Genomic DNA, 11937 nt, shown 5'->3' on the forward strand with positions numbered 1-11937 from the left:
TGAGCTTTAAGCCAACTTTTTCACTCTCCACTTTCACTTTCTTCAAGAGGCTCTTTAGTTCCTCTTCACTTTCTGCCATAAGGGTGGTGTCATCTGCATATCTGAGGTTATTGATATTTCTCCTGGCAATCTTGATTCCAGTTTGTGCTTCTTCCAGCCCAGCATTTCTCATAGTTAGATAATAGAACCTCATAAAATTCTGGAGAGATCTTCATTAATCCTATCCTGAAATTTAGAGAAAGGATTTCATGCTACCTTCTTTTTGTCAGTATTATAAATGACTGAGCTTTCTTTCAGGATCTTATTGATTGTCCAAGGAGTAGGCTCTACTTAAGGGGTTAGATACCTGATTCTTCCCAGGCATCCAGGCAAAAAATATATATATATGTCTTTTTCATCTTTAACACATTCTGTCTATCCGCTTGCCATTTTTAGTTGATTTCATCTTTCAAATACCTTCCGTTTCCCACAGCCATTTCCTTACTCCAAGCCTTCATTACTTCTAACTTAGTGTAACCCATTCATTTCAACAAGTCTTTATCCAATCTTGTCTCATATTAGCTAATTCATATTTTATATTATATCCACAAAGAAATACCTACTGTTTCCCCAGAGTCTAAATTATTTGGGCTGACATTCAAAGCCTTCTCCCATTTGTCCTCTTTCTACCCACCTTACTTCCTTCCCATTAACCAACTCATCCCCACCTCACCCCTACTCCCCAACCACACACATATTAGAATATAAGCTTTGTGGTCAAGATTTAGGGCTGTTTTGTTCTCTACAACAGCAGTTTCCAACCTTTTTGGCTCCAGGGACCAAGTTTCATGGGAGACAATTTTTCCATGGATTGGGAAGCTATGTAGGGGGCATGGTTTGGGGAAGATTCAAGTGCCTTACTTTTGTTGTACACTTTATTTCTATTATCATTACATCAGCTCCACCTCATATCATCAGACATTAGATCCTAGAGGCTGGGGACTCCTGCTCTACAGAATCCCCAATGCCTAAACACAATGTGAGTGTGTCCAACTCTTTGCGACCCTATGGACTGTATCCTGCCAGGCTCCTCTGTCCATGAGATTCTCCAGGCAAAAATCCTGGACTGGATTGCCATGCTCTCCTCCAGGATATCTTCCTGATCCAGGGGTCACACCTGCGTCTCTTCTGTCTCCTACATTGGCATGGGGGTTCTCTACCTCTAGCACCACCTGGGAACTCCTGCCTAAACACAGTGCCTCAACACAATGTCTTGTACTTAGTAGACGCTCAGAAAATATTTGTTGAATGTAGGAATGAATGTGGCCTACTCTCACTTTACACTAAATAAACCATTGTACAATTACACTCAGCTCTGAAAGTTTGGGGATCCAATTATATTGATCAAAAAATTCCCAGCAATCTTTCAAACTTCTCTTCAAACAATGCTTCCTCTAAGAAGTATTACATTACTTTGCCAACAAAGGTCCATATATAGTCAAGCTATGGTTTTTCCAGTAGTCATGTATGGATGTGACAGTTGTGACATAAAGAAAGCTGAGCACCAAAGAAATGATGCTTTTGAACTGTGGTGTTGGAGAAGACTCTTGAGAGTCCCTTGGACAGCAAGGAGATCCAACTAGTCAATCCTAAAGGAAACCAGTCCTGAATACTCATTGGAAGGACCGATGCTGAAGCTGAAACTCCAATACTTGGGCCACCTGATGCAAAGAACTGACTTATTAGAAAAGCCCCTGATGCTGGGAAAGATTGAAGGCAGGAGGAGAAGGGTACGACAGAGGATGAGATGGTTGAATGACATCACCAACTCAACAGACATGAGTTTAAGCAAGGTCAAGGAGTTGGTGATGGACAGGGAAGCTTGGCATGCTGCAGTCCATGCGGTCACAAAGGGTTGGTCATGACTGAGCGACTGAACTGAACTGAAGAAGTATTGCTGACACCCTTAGTATCTCATTTGTTCCCAAAAGCCCTTATTTTATCTTTCATATTACACTTTTTATTGTATTAAAACATGCAAAAAATAAATTTTCCACTTTAACCATTTTAAGTATATATTTCAAGAGCATTAAATACATTCACATTATTGTTCAACCATCACAGTTATCACCTCCAGAACTATGTAATCATCTCAAACTGACACTCTGCACTCTTAAACAATAAGTTTTCATTTCCCCCTCCCCCACTCCCTGGCAACCATCATTTTACTTACTTTCTGTCTCTATGAATTTGACTATTCTAGGTACTTCATATCACTGGAATCATGATATTTGTGCTTTGTGTCTGGCTTATTTCACTTAACATAACATCTTCAAAGTTTGTTCATGTCACTGCACGTGTCAAAATTTCATTCCTTAAGAATGAATAATATTTTATTGTATGTGTGTAAAGACACACACACACACACCACACCACATTGTTTATCCTTTCATCCATCAATGAACATTTGAGTTGTTTCCTCCTTTTGGTTATGGTGGATAAGGCTGCTATGAATATGGGTGTGCAAATATCTGTTTGAGTCTCTGCTTTTAACTCCTTTGAGTACTGAAATACCGAGAAGTAGAATTTCAGGATTATATGGTGATTCTTTAATTTTGGGATAACCACCATAATATTTTCCACAGCAGCTGAACCGTTTTACACTCTAACGAGCAATACATAATCCTCAACATCTTCACTAACACTTCTATTTTCTGGTTTTGTTTTGATAGCAGCCATTCGAATAGGCATGAAATGTTATCTCATTATGGTTTTCATTTGCATTTCTCTAAAAATTAATGACACTGAGCCTCTTTTCATGGACTTATTGGCCATCTGTATGTCTGCTTTGGAGAAATGTCTACCAAAGTCCTTCGTCCATTTTTCAGTTGGGCTGTTTCCTTACTGTTGAATTATAGGAGTTCTTTGTGTATTCTAGCTATTAATCCCTTATAAAACATATTATCTGCTAATATTTCTCCCATTACATGAATCGCCTTTTCACTCTGTAGATGGTGTCCTTTGATGCACAAAATTTTTAATTTTGATGAAGTTCAATTTTTTATTCTGTTGCCTTTGTTTTGTGGTGTCACATCCAAGGAATTATTACAAAACTCAATGTCATGAACACTTTCCCCATTCTTTTCAGAGTTTACTATTCTGCAGTCTTTCATTTAGACTGTTGATCCATTTTGAGTGTAATTTTGTGTATGGTATAAGGTAAGAGTTCAACTCCATCCTTTTGCATGTGGATATCCAGTGTTCCCAGCATCATTTGTTGCAAAGACTCCTTTCCCAGTGGATGGCTTTGGCACCCTTGTCTAAAATCATTTGACCATATTCATGAAAGTTTATTTCTGGGTTTTCTATTTTATTCCTTGGTTCTATATGCCTACTCTTGTGCTAGTACCACATTGTACTGATTAGTTTTAAAGTTAAGTATTTAAATCAAGAATTATGAACCCTCCAACTTTGTTCATTTTTAATACAATTTTGGCAATTTGGGGTTAAGATTTCATATGAGTTTTGAATATTTTTTTCTATTTCTGAAGAAAAAAATGTAGATAGGATTTTTACACAAATTGCAGAAAATTTATAGAGTGCTTTGAATGGAATTCAAATTTATAGAGCGCTTTGAATGGATATCTAAACAATATTAAGTCTTTCAAACCATGAACACAAGATGTCTCTCAAATTATTTATTCTTTCCCTAATATCCTTTAGCAACATTTTGTAGTTTTCATTGCACAAGCCTCCCTAGTTAAGTTTACTTACACATATTTTCTTTAATGCCATTGTAAATGAAATTGTTTCCTTAATTTCCTTTTGGGGATTGTTCACTGTTACTTGAAACAATGTAATGTAACTGATTTGTAACTGAAATATAACTGATTTCTGTGAGCTTTGTATCCTGCAACTGTTGCATTAATTTATTGATTCTAACAGTTCTTTGTGGACTGTTTAGGATAATTCTGCACTTTTAAAATTTCTTATAATATGCTGTGTTTATGTGTCTACCTATCCCTTTCAGACTTACTTAAGTCCTCTCTTTACAGCCCCTAGCCTACTGTTTTGTGTATGGAAGTGAGAGTGTTAGTTGTTCAGTTGTGTCCAACTCTTAGCAATCCCACGGACTATAGCCTCTGTCCATGGAATTTTCCAGGCAAGAATACTGGAGTGGGTAGCCATTACCTTCTCAAACCCAGGTCTTCTGCATTTCAGGCAAATTCTGTACCATCTGAGCCACCAGGGAAGCCCTATTTTGTGTATACCCGACATAAGTAATTTAAACAAACAAATCAGCATCTGTTTTAAAGGAATACCTATGGTCCCAAATAATGGCAATATTCTGAGAAGGGACATTCCTGGGACTGACCAACAGGGGGCGTCTTGGTCTTTTTGTCCTACAAACCCTCTGGCTCCTTATGACATGTTTCAGAGTCAGAGGATGGGGAGGAGAAAGAGTCAGGCTAACATTTATTGAATACTGTCTCTCTGCCAGATACAGTGCTCATTTCATACTCACTCCTGTGTCGAAGCCAGTAATGCCCTACTCATTTGTCCAATGAGACTTCTGAGTGTTAGAGAAGGTAACTGAGATTATATACCCAGGAAGTAGAAAAGCCAGAATTCTATAGGGAAATTATTAGGCAAGGAGAAACCTTGGGATTTGGAAAGAGGTCAAGAAGACGACAAATCAGGACTAGATATCTTTACCACAGAGTCTTTGAGGAGAAAAAGTTAGCCTCATTGAGACTACAAATATGATTCTGAGTTGGAAGTAGGAGTGGAATCTGGCATGTGTTTGGGGGTTTCTGATAGTACAAAATCAATTCATATTATTATACTATACTGGGCCTAGGTATGAAGTATTCATAATAGAGCTGAGGTTGTATCACCCTGTGCATTGAGGTAGGAGCTGAGAAACACCCCCCTGAAAACCCTTGTCGAACTAAATGGTGAATAAAAGTCACTCAAAGTTTCTGCAATAGCAAGGATTCTGGTTATTCTGCACCTATGGAGCCCTAGAAGTTATGAGTCAATATATTCGAATCTCTGGTGTATCTGACTTTGAGGATAGTTTTTACTTCATCGTACAGAGTTAAGACTCATTATTTCCTAGAAATGTATGCTTTGCATCAAGATACTTTATCCTCAAGATACTTCTAACATGGCCAGAATTAATTATACCATATCTTATATTACCGAACCTTGCAAAATTCTTTTATTGCTCTCCCAAAGGTATTTGCCTTTTTTCGCTCTCTGCCTGTTTCTTTTCTTTCTATTTTTGCCTAGAAGAAAGAACTAGATAAAATAATTCATTTTATAGTACTCTGCTATTATGGTACTTAGTAAATACTAAGTAATATGCTTATAATTGCCAAATATGGACAACAGCTGTTACTATGGATCATAGATATTCTCTATGAAAAGATTTTTATTAGATCTGTTTGAGGCTGAGATGACATTGGTATTTCTTGGTTTTGTGTTTCTCTTTTTTCAGTCACGAAATGAATAATCACAGAAGAGAACTGACTGACAATAACATATTCTGAAAACCACTGTCTATTGCTTGGTCTTGTCTCTTCTTTATTCAATATCACACTTGCAATTTGTATATTTTTAAAGTTCCTTTTCAAGGTCATCTTTTCCTTCACAAGTTTATCAGGAGTGAGCAGCATATGTGTGTATGTGTGTGGCGTGTCCATGCCTAGGTGGAGATGGAGAATAAGTAGGGGTTAAATAGTTGATCTATGTCCAAATATAAGCTAAGAGGACTGCTGTCTATGATATTAAGTGTATATATACACAATAAAATTCAGTAAACATCATTACATCCCAATCTGTCGATGACAGTAGTCTTTACATCCAAAGCTGGACTCTCAACCGCAGGCCTCAGGAAAACAAAATTCTAACTTGCAATAGGTGGGAGGGGGGTTCATGTTTGGGAACGCATGTAAGAATTAAAGATTTTAAAATTTAAAAAACAAAAAACTAAAAAAAAAAAAAAAAACAAACCATTTTCATCATTCTTTGTGCCCTGCCAATTTTCTAAGCTTCTCCTGCCCTCAAACTACTTATTTATCTCTGATATCGTTAAAACCCTGACATTTAAAAGGCTAACTCTGCACAAGAACTTTACTCATTTTACTACAGATGACTCTTGCTGTGACAAATGACTGGGGAGAATTTACAAAGGAGTTTCCTATACAAAAATAATCCTGATTTTCATCAGAGAAACTGCATTTTTACTGTCTTATCAGCTCTAGAGCTCCCAAAACAACTCTAGAAGGTCTGAGCTCTCCTTTATCTTTCACATCAATAAGATAATTGTGAGCGACAATTTGGATCACAGAAGGTAGAGGGCTGATGGGGCTCCCTGGGTGGTTCAGTGGTAAAGAACCCACCTGCAACGCAGGAGACTGGGGTTCAGTCTCCGGGTCAGGAAGATCCGCTAGAGAAGGAAATGGCAACAACCCACATCAGTATTCTTGCCTGGAAAATCTCATGGACAGAGGAGCCTGGCGGTCTACAGTCCATGGGTTGCAAAAGAATCGGACGCGACTAAGCAAGTAAACAAGATGGCTGATGGAAGAGTTAGAAATGATGGAGCGTGTTTTTCCAAACCTAGGCGGAGGATATGGCTGGATCTTTAGAAAGCTCTGCTGAAGCTCTGTCCTAGAATTCACAGAACCCTAAAAAGGGAGTTGGGCAGAAATTGACTTCTCGGCAACTCCCCTCACTTACTTCAACAGAGCAGCACTCTTACTTTGAATAACAAAAAAGGACAGCACAGAGATGCTGACGCCACTGTGAGGGGTTCTCTGGGGCTCGGTTTGAGCCTTTCCTTCCTTTGGATTCTAGCTTCAGAGGGCGGAAAGCAGTTCCCTGGTGTTAGGAAAACTTTGTTTCATAGCACTAAAGTCTACACGGGAGCAAAGCGAAGGAGCGGATGTGAAGACCGTGGCCACAGAGGAAGAGACTCACTGATCTGGCGAGCTCTCTGTCCATGAAGGGAGCAGTCAACAAAGCAGTGAGCCAGCTCTTAGCTGCCTCAACTTTCATCTCAGGAGCCAGGACTCACAGAGGAGGTGGCTGTGAATCTCTTGCTCCATCAGTCCTGACGCTACGGCTGTTCTTCTTGATCAGGAACCAAGAACAGTCACTCAGGACTGAAAATACGAAAAGGAAGACAAGGAGGATGGCTTAGTTGGTTTGCAGGCGGTGCTGCTGGTGCTAAAGTTATGGACTTGATTATGGCAAAGAAAAACAATATCTTAGTACATGGAGAAACCAGCATTGCATATCATGGAATCTGGCAAACAGTTACAATGTGAGTTTCAAAATGAATTAAAAGGAATTGATCACTGAAAAATTCACTTTCTTCTTTTGAAAACAGAAATAGGTAGTGAGTGACCTCATTTACTCATATTTGCACTGGATAATATACCAATAATCAACACCATCAAAAGGGAAGAGATGGACTAGGATAAACGTCAAAAGAAAAAGCATCTGAGCATTCACAATAAATGAGCTATATCTAAACACTTAAAAGTGACCTTGACATCCTCAAAGCAACATGCTCACTTGTCGTTTCTATGTGTTGTTCTTCCCTCCAAATCTTTTTGTTTGTTCTTTTTTTCACCTTCTTAAGCTATGAGGCTTGTTGTCTAAAAAAGTGTTCATTTCAGAGCAGACCTAAGAAGGTCTGGGAAAGCTACCATTTCCTGCTTGTGACAGGATACCCAGCCTTCCAGGGCTCCACGTCTTTTAATTGTGAGATATCCACGGCAGCAATGACTAGACACATGAGGGCTTCATGCAGATGTGGTCAGACTGAAAAGGATTTACCCTGTGGCTCAATCTGGACTGAAACCTAGCAGAAACTTTCTAGTCCTAACTCTGCCAAGGTATTCTCCTGCCTAAACTTTAAAGTCTTCATTTTCAAAATAGATAATATTGGCATAGTTGATTTCCAAATTCTATATCAAAGGCCCATAGAACTTTCAAAGCAACAATGGATCACTATTGTTACTGAACAAGAACTCACGTGCTCATAGTGCTGGAAGCCAAACTCCGATAGCAAGTGTTTGCAGCAAGGTAAGGATTTATTTGCAGGGCACCAAGCAAGGGAGAGAAACCTCAGATCCACTCTAACTTGATGTTTGAGTCATGGGATTTTTTAGAGGGGAAGAAAAAAGAGGCAGGGATTAATCACCAGCTAGTGGCATTTCTGTGACATTTCTTAATGGTAGTTTCAGGAGTCAGAGTGTCTCTGGTTTATGATTCTGAGGCCAGGTGGTCTGTGGCTCAGGGATCTGTAAGCTCATCTTGCCCTGGAGAAACAACCTGGGTTTGTATATTAATGATGATATCTACAACAGCAATTTTAGTGCATTAACGATGCTATCAACGATGGTGATCTTAATCATCTGATTGATTTAGCTGTCAGTTAGCATAGAACTGAAGTCAGACAGAATGAAGAGAAGGAATCAAGTTTTGGATACAAAGATTAATCATAAACTCAGTAAGGGAATTCAGTTTTAGGAGGATTCGGTTTCATTATTGTTGATAATGTCAACCAAAGTATAAAATATTAATTTAAAAAACACCTTAAAATTCTGAGAAGACAAAGGGTAATGCTAAATTGACATAAACTCCTTCTATTCCAAAAACCCTCCAGCCCAGGTAATTTGAAATAATTGTCCCAATACAAGAAATTCAATGACAAGAATACTTCTGCCTTTGTACTCTATCAAATTTAAAAGGTTCTAATGCATTTGTATTGGATTCTCTGCTCCTGTGCCCCTTGGTGCACTTACAAGTGGGGTATTGACTGAGGCTTTCTGAAAAGGAAAAGGAGAAAAAAGACAAGACTTTTTTCTCCCCTCAACTGCCATGAGTCACGCTCTCACATTCAACCTTGCCTGCCTTCCTCGGTCTGTGGTCCAGGGACAGATTAGGCATTTGTATCTGTGCAGGCACCATTCTCTTTTTCTTGGCTCTAGGTTTCTGAAAAATGCTATTTGCAAAAATGGGTGGGGGGAACCTACAGTGTTAGACTTGTTCTGATCCAAAACTGAAAGCATGCCTAACAAATGAAGGGACTGGGTGTGATTTAGTGTTATGCCAGCAGCAAAAACAGAACTGTAAATTATTTTTTTCCAACTTGCTCTCTGAGGCTCAAATTGCTGTTTTGCTGTCTGCATCTTTAATGATGGTTGACACATCCCCTAGGAAGGAAAATACTGATCTCCCCTATCTTGATTTAAAGATCAGTTGAACTGATTTTATATTATATTATATATACATACATATATATATATAGAGAGAGAGAGAGCGCACGCAGTCACCAAAGTCAATAAAGGCAAGATAAAAGAAGGGTGGGAAAGAATAATCAGGGATCAATGTACCATAAGTGGAAAACAATTTCCATGTATAAACAATTCCTTTATCTCAGTTCTTATTTAACCTGCTTTGGATTTAAACAATAAAGAATTCTAGTACTTATGGCAGGGTTTTTGGTTTTGTTTTGTTTAAGAACAGAGCAGACCAATGTTTTTGTAGTAATGTAAGAGGAAGTTTTTGATAAGCCAATATGATACTTTAAATTGAACAGAGAAAGTAGTAAATATAGCCAAGATGTTTGCCAGTTAGCCCAGGGTAGCATCCTGAGACTTTAAATAGCATCTAATGCTTAATCCTTCAATTCACAGATGAACCACCTGACCGATTCAAGGTCACAAGTTTGGGAAAAGTAACAGAGTTGGGGGCTAAGAAAGTCTTCCAAGAAAAAGATAGCAGCTGAGAACTGAAAAATGGATAGAAACTAACCAGAGAAGGAGATGTACTCTCCTCTTATGCAGAGATGTAGAAACACTAAATATCATGGATTGTTCCTAAAGAAAGATAGAAGATGCTGCTCACCAAACCTGTGGGCGACAAAAGCTTTGAGGAAGAAAAAACATGTCTCACCACAGAGTTCTGCACCAAATGATGACCAAAGGCTGAACAATGAATCAAGTCTTCACAATAAATTTAATATGAATAAAAGTATAACCCTCCACATGAGTTCCAAAAGAATTCTATTTTTTTTTTTTATTCTAAACACTTCTACAGGGTGGAGTAGACACAGATCCACAGCAACGAGCATTCTAGGAGGTCGTAAATGCTGCTGTATCAACATCTAGAGAACCATCTGGGGTTGAAGAAGGTAAGAAGCCCACTCTTTCTTCTCTGCTCTAAGCAGATCATTCCGCCAAATGATGTGCTGCGGTCAGTTCCTCATGAGAAAAACTAAAGAAATCAAGAAAAGAGGAGCACAGAGAAAAGTGACTGGGACCGCTGTAAACTAGAACCAGGAAACAAATCTCTTGGTGATGATGCTCTAAGCATGTACACGCAGAAGGTCTCAGCTCCATGCCTGCTTTAGTTCAGGGGCAGCCAGCAGATTTCAACTTGTTGCATGACAAGCATGGTCAATGGGTATAACTCCCTAGAGTGACGTGATGAGCGTGCCGAAGAAAGTGAAAGTGAAAGTCGCTCAGTCATGTCCGACTCTTTGTGACCCCATGGACTGTACAGTCCATGGAATTCTCCAGGCCAGAATACTGGAGTGGTAGCCTTTCCCTTCTCCAGGGGATCTTCCCAACCCAGGGATCAAATCCAGATCTCCCTCATTGCAGGCAGAGTCTTTTATCTGGGCCACAAGGGAAGCCCAAGAATACTGGAGTGGATAGCCTATCCCTTCTCCAGCAGATCTTCCCAGCCCAGAAACTGAAGCGGGGTCTCCTGCACTGCAGGCAGATTCTTTACCAACCGAGCTATAGGAAGCCCAAGGGTGCAGAAACTATGCAGACTCAGCCAAGAAATCAATTAGCAGCTACTGTCACAGCCACAGGGCAGGAGTGGTAGTACTTATCCAAGGTGCTGGCCGTTGCTGCCTGAAGAGCAGCATCCTTTGACAAGCAGAAATTCAATTCTGGGCCTTGGGCTCACCTTCACCTCATATGGTGGCCTTTCCCTAAGAACTCTGGTAAATCCTTCTGGAAAGTAGCCAGACCAAAAATGAGACCATAAAGCCACCTTAATGAGCACCAGGGAGGCTGCAGGCAAATAGTAAACTCTGCCGCTCTCCTTCGGCACCCTTCAAATGAATTAGAAGGAGCATGTCTGAGCTGGTGCCACATGTAAATTGCCTTTCTGCAGACAGTAGGGACTGAATTCTAATGAGTCTTTCTGGTCCCTAGGAATGTACCCAGAGAAATAGAACTTTAAAAGGTAAAGAACGCAACCCCTTGAACAAGACAGGTAAGAGAAGGTCAGCCCTTTGGTATCATCACAGTCCCCCTCTTCAAGGCCCTTTTTCCCCAAGTTTTGACTCAGAGGCATCCAGAGTTCAAATGGACTCATCTTAATGAGTCATGGGAAACTTTGTGAAATGGTGCTATGACTAGTGGGGTCTCTTGGGGTAGTGGACGTTAAGAAGACGTTAAGTCTTTGTTCTTTGTCATAATTAGGCCTGTTTGGCATGGCTAAATGAGTCAGAAAAGCAGGTTTGAATCTAGTTTTTGCCAGATAATATCATAGACAAATTATTTAATCCTATTAGAAACTAAAGCCCAGAGAGCCCTGGGCTTAGTTGCTTTAAGGATTAAATGATGAATAGAAATTACTTTTGCTTCATTTTAAAGTAACACATGATGATTGCCAAAAAAATTATCAGAAAACAGACATTTTAAAAGAGATAAATAAATCATTTCCAAACCTACAACCTATAAATAACAACAATGATCATTTCAGTGTATAACATTTACTGAAAAGGAAAAGAAGCACTTAGTACACACAGCCACATAAACACACACACACACTTATACAAGGAACAGTAAGCCTTTCTTTTGCCCCCAGAGCCCGGGGTGGTCAAAACTCAAAGTTACTGGGCAGAAATAAGTGTCAACA

The sequence above is a fragment of the Ovis aries genome, chromosome 15, assembly GCF_016772045.2.
Source record: "Ovis aries strain OAR_USU_Benz2616 breed Rambouillet chromosome 15, ARS-UI_Ramb_v3.0, whole genome shotgun sequence".
NCBI lineage: Eukaryota > Metazoa > Chordata > Mammalia > Artiodactyla > Bovidae > Ovis > Ovis aries.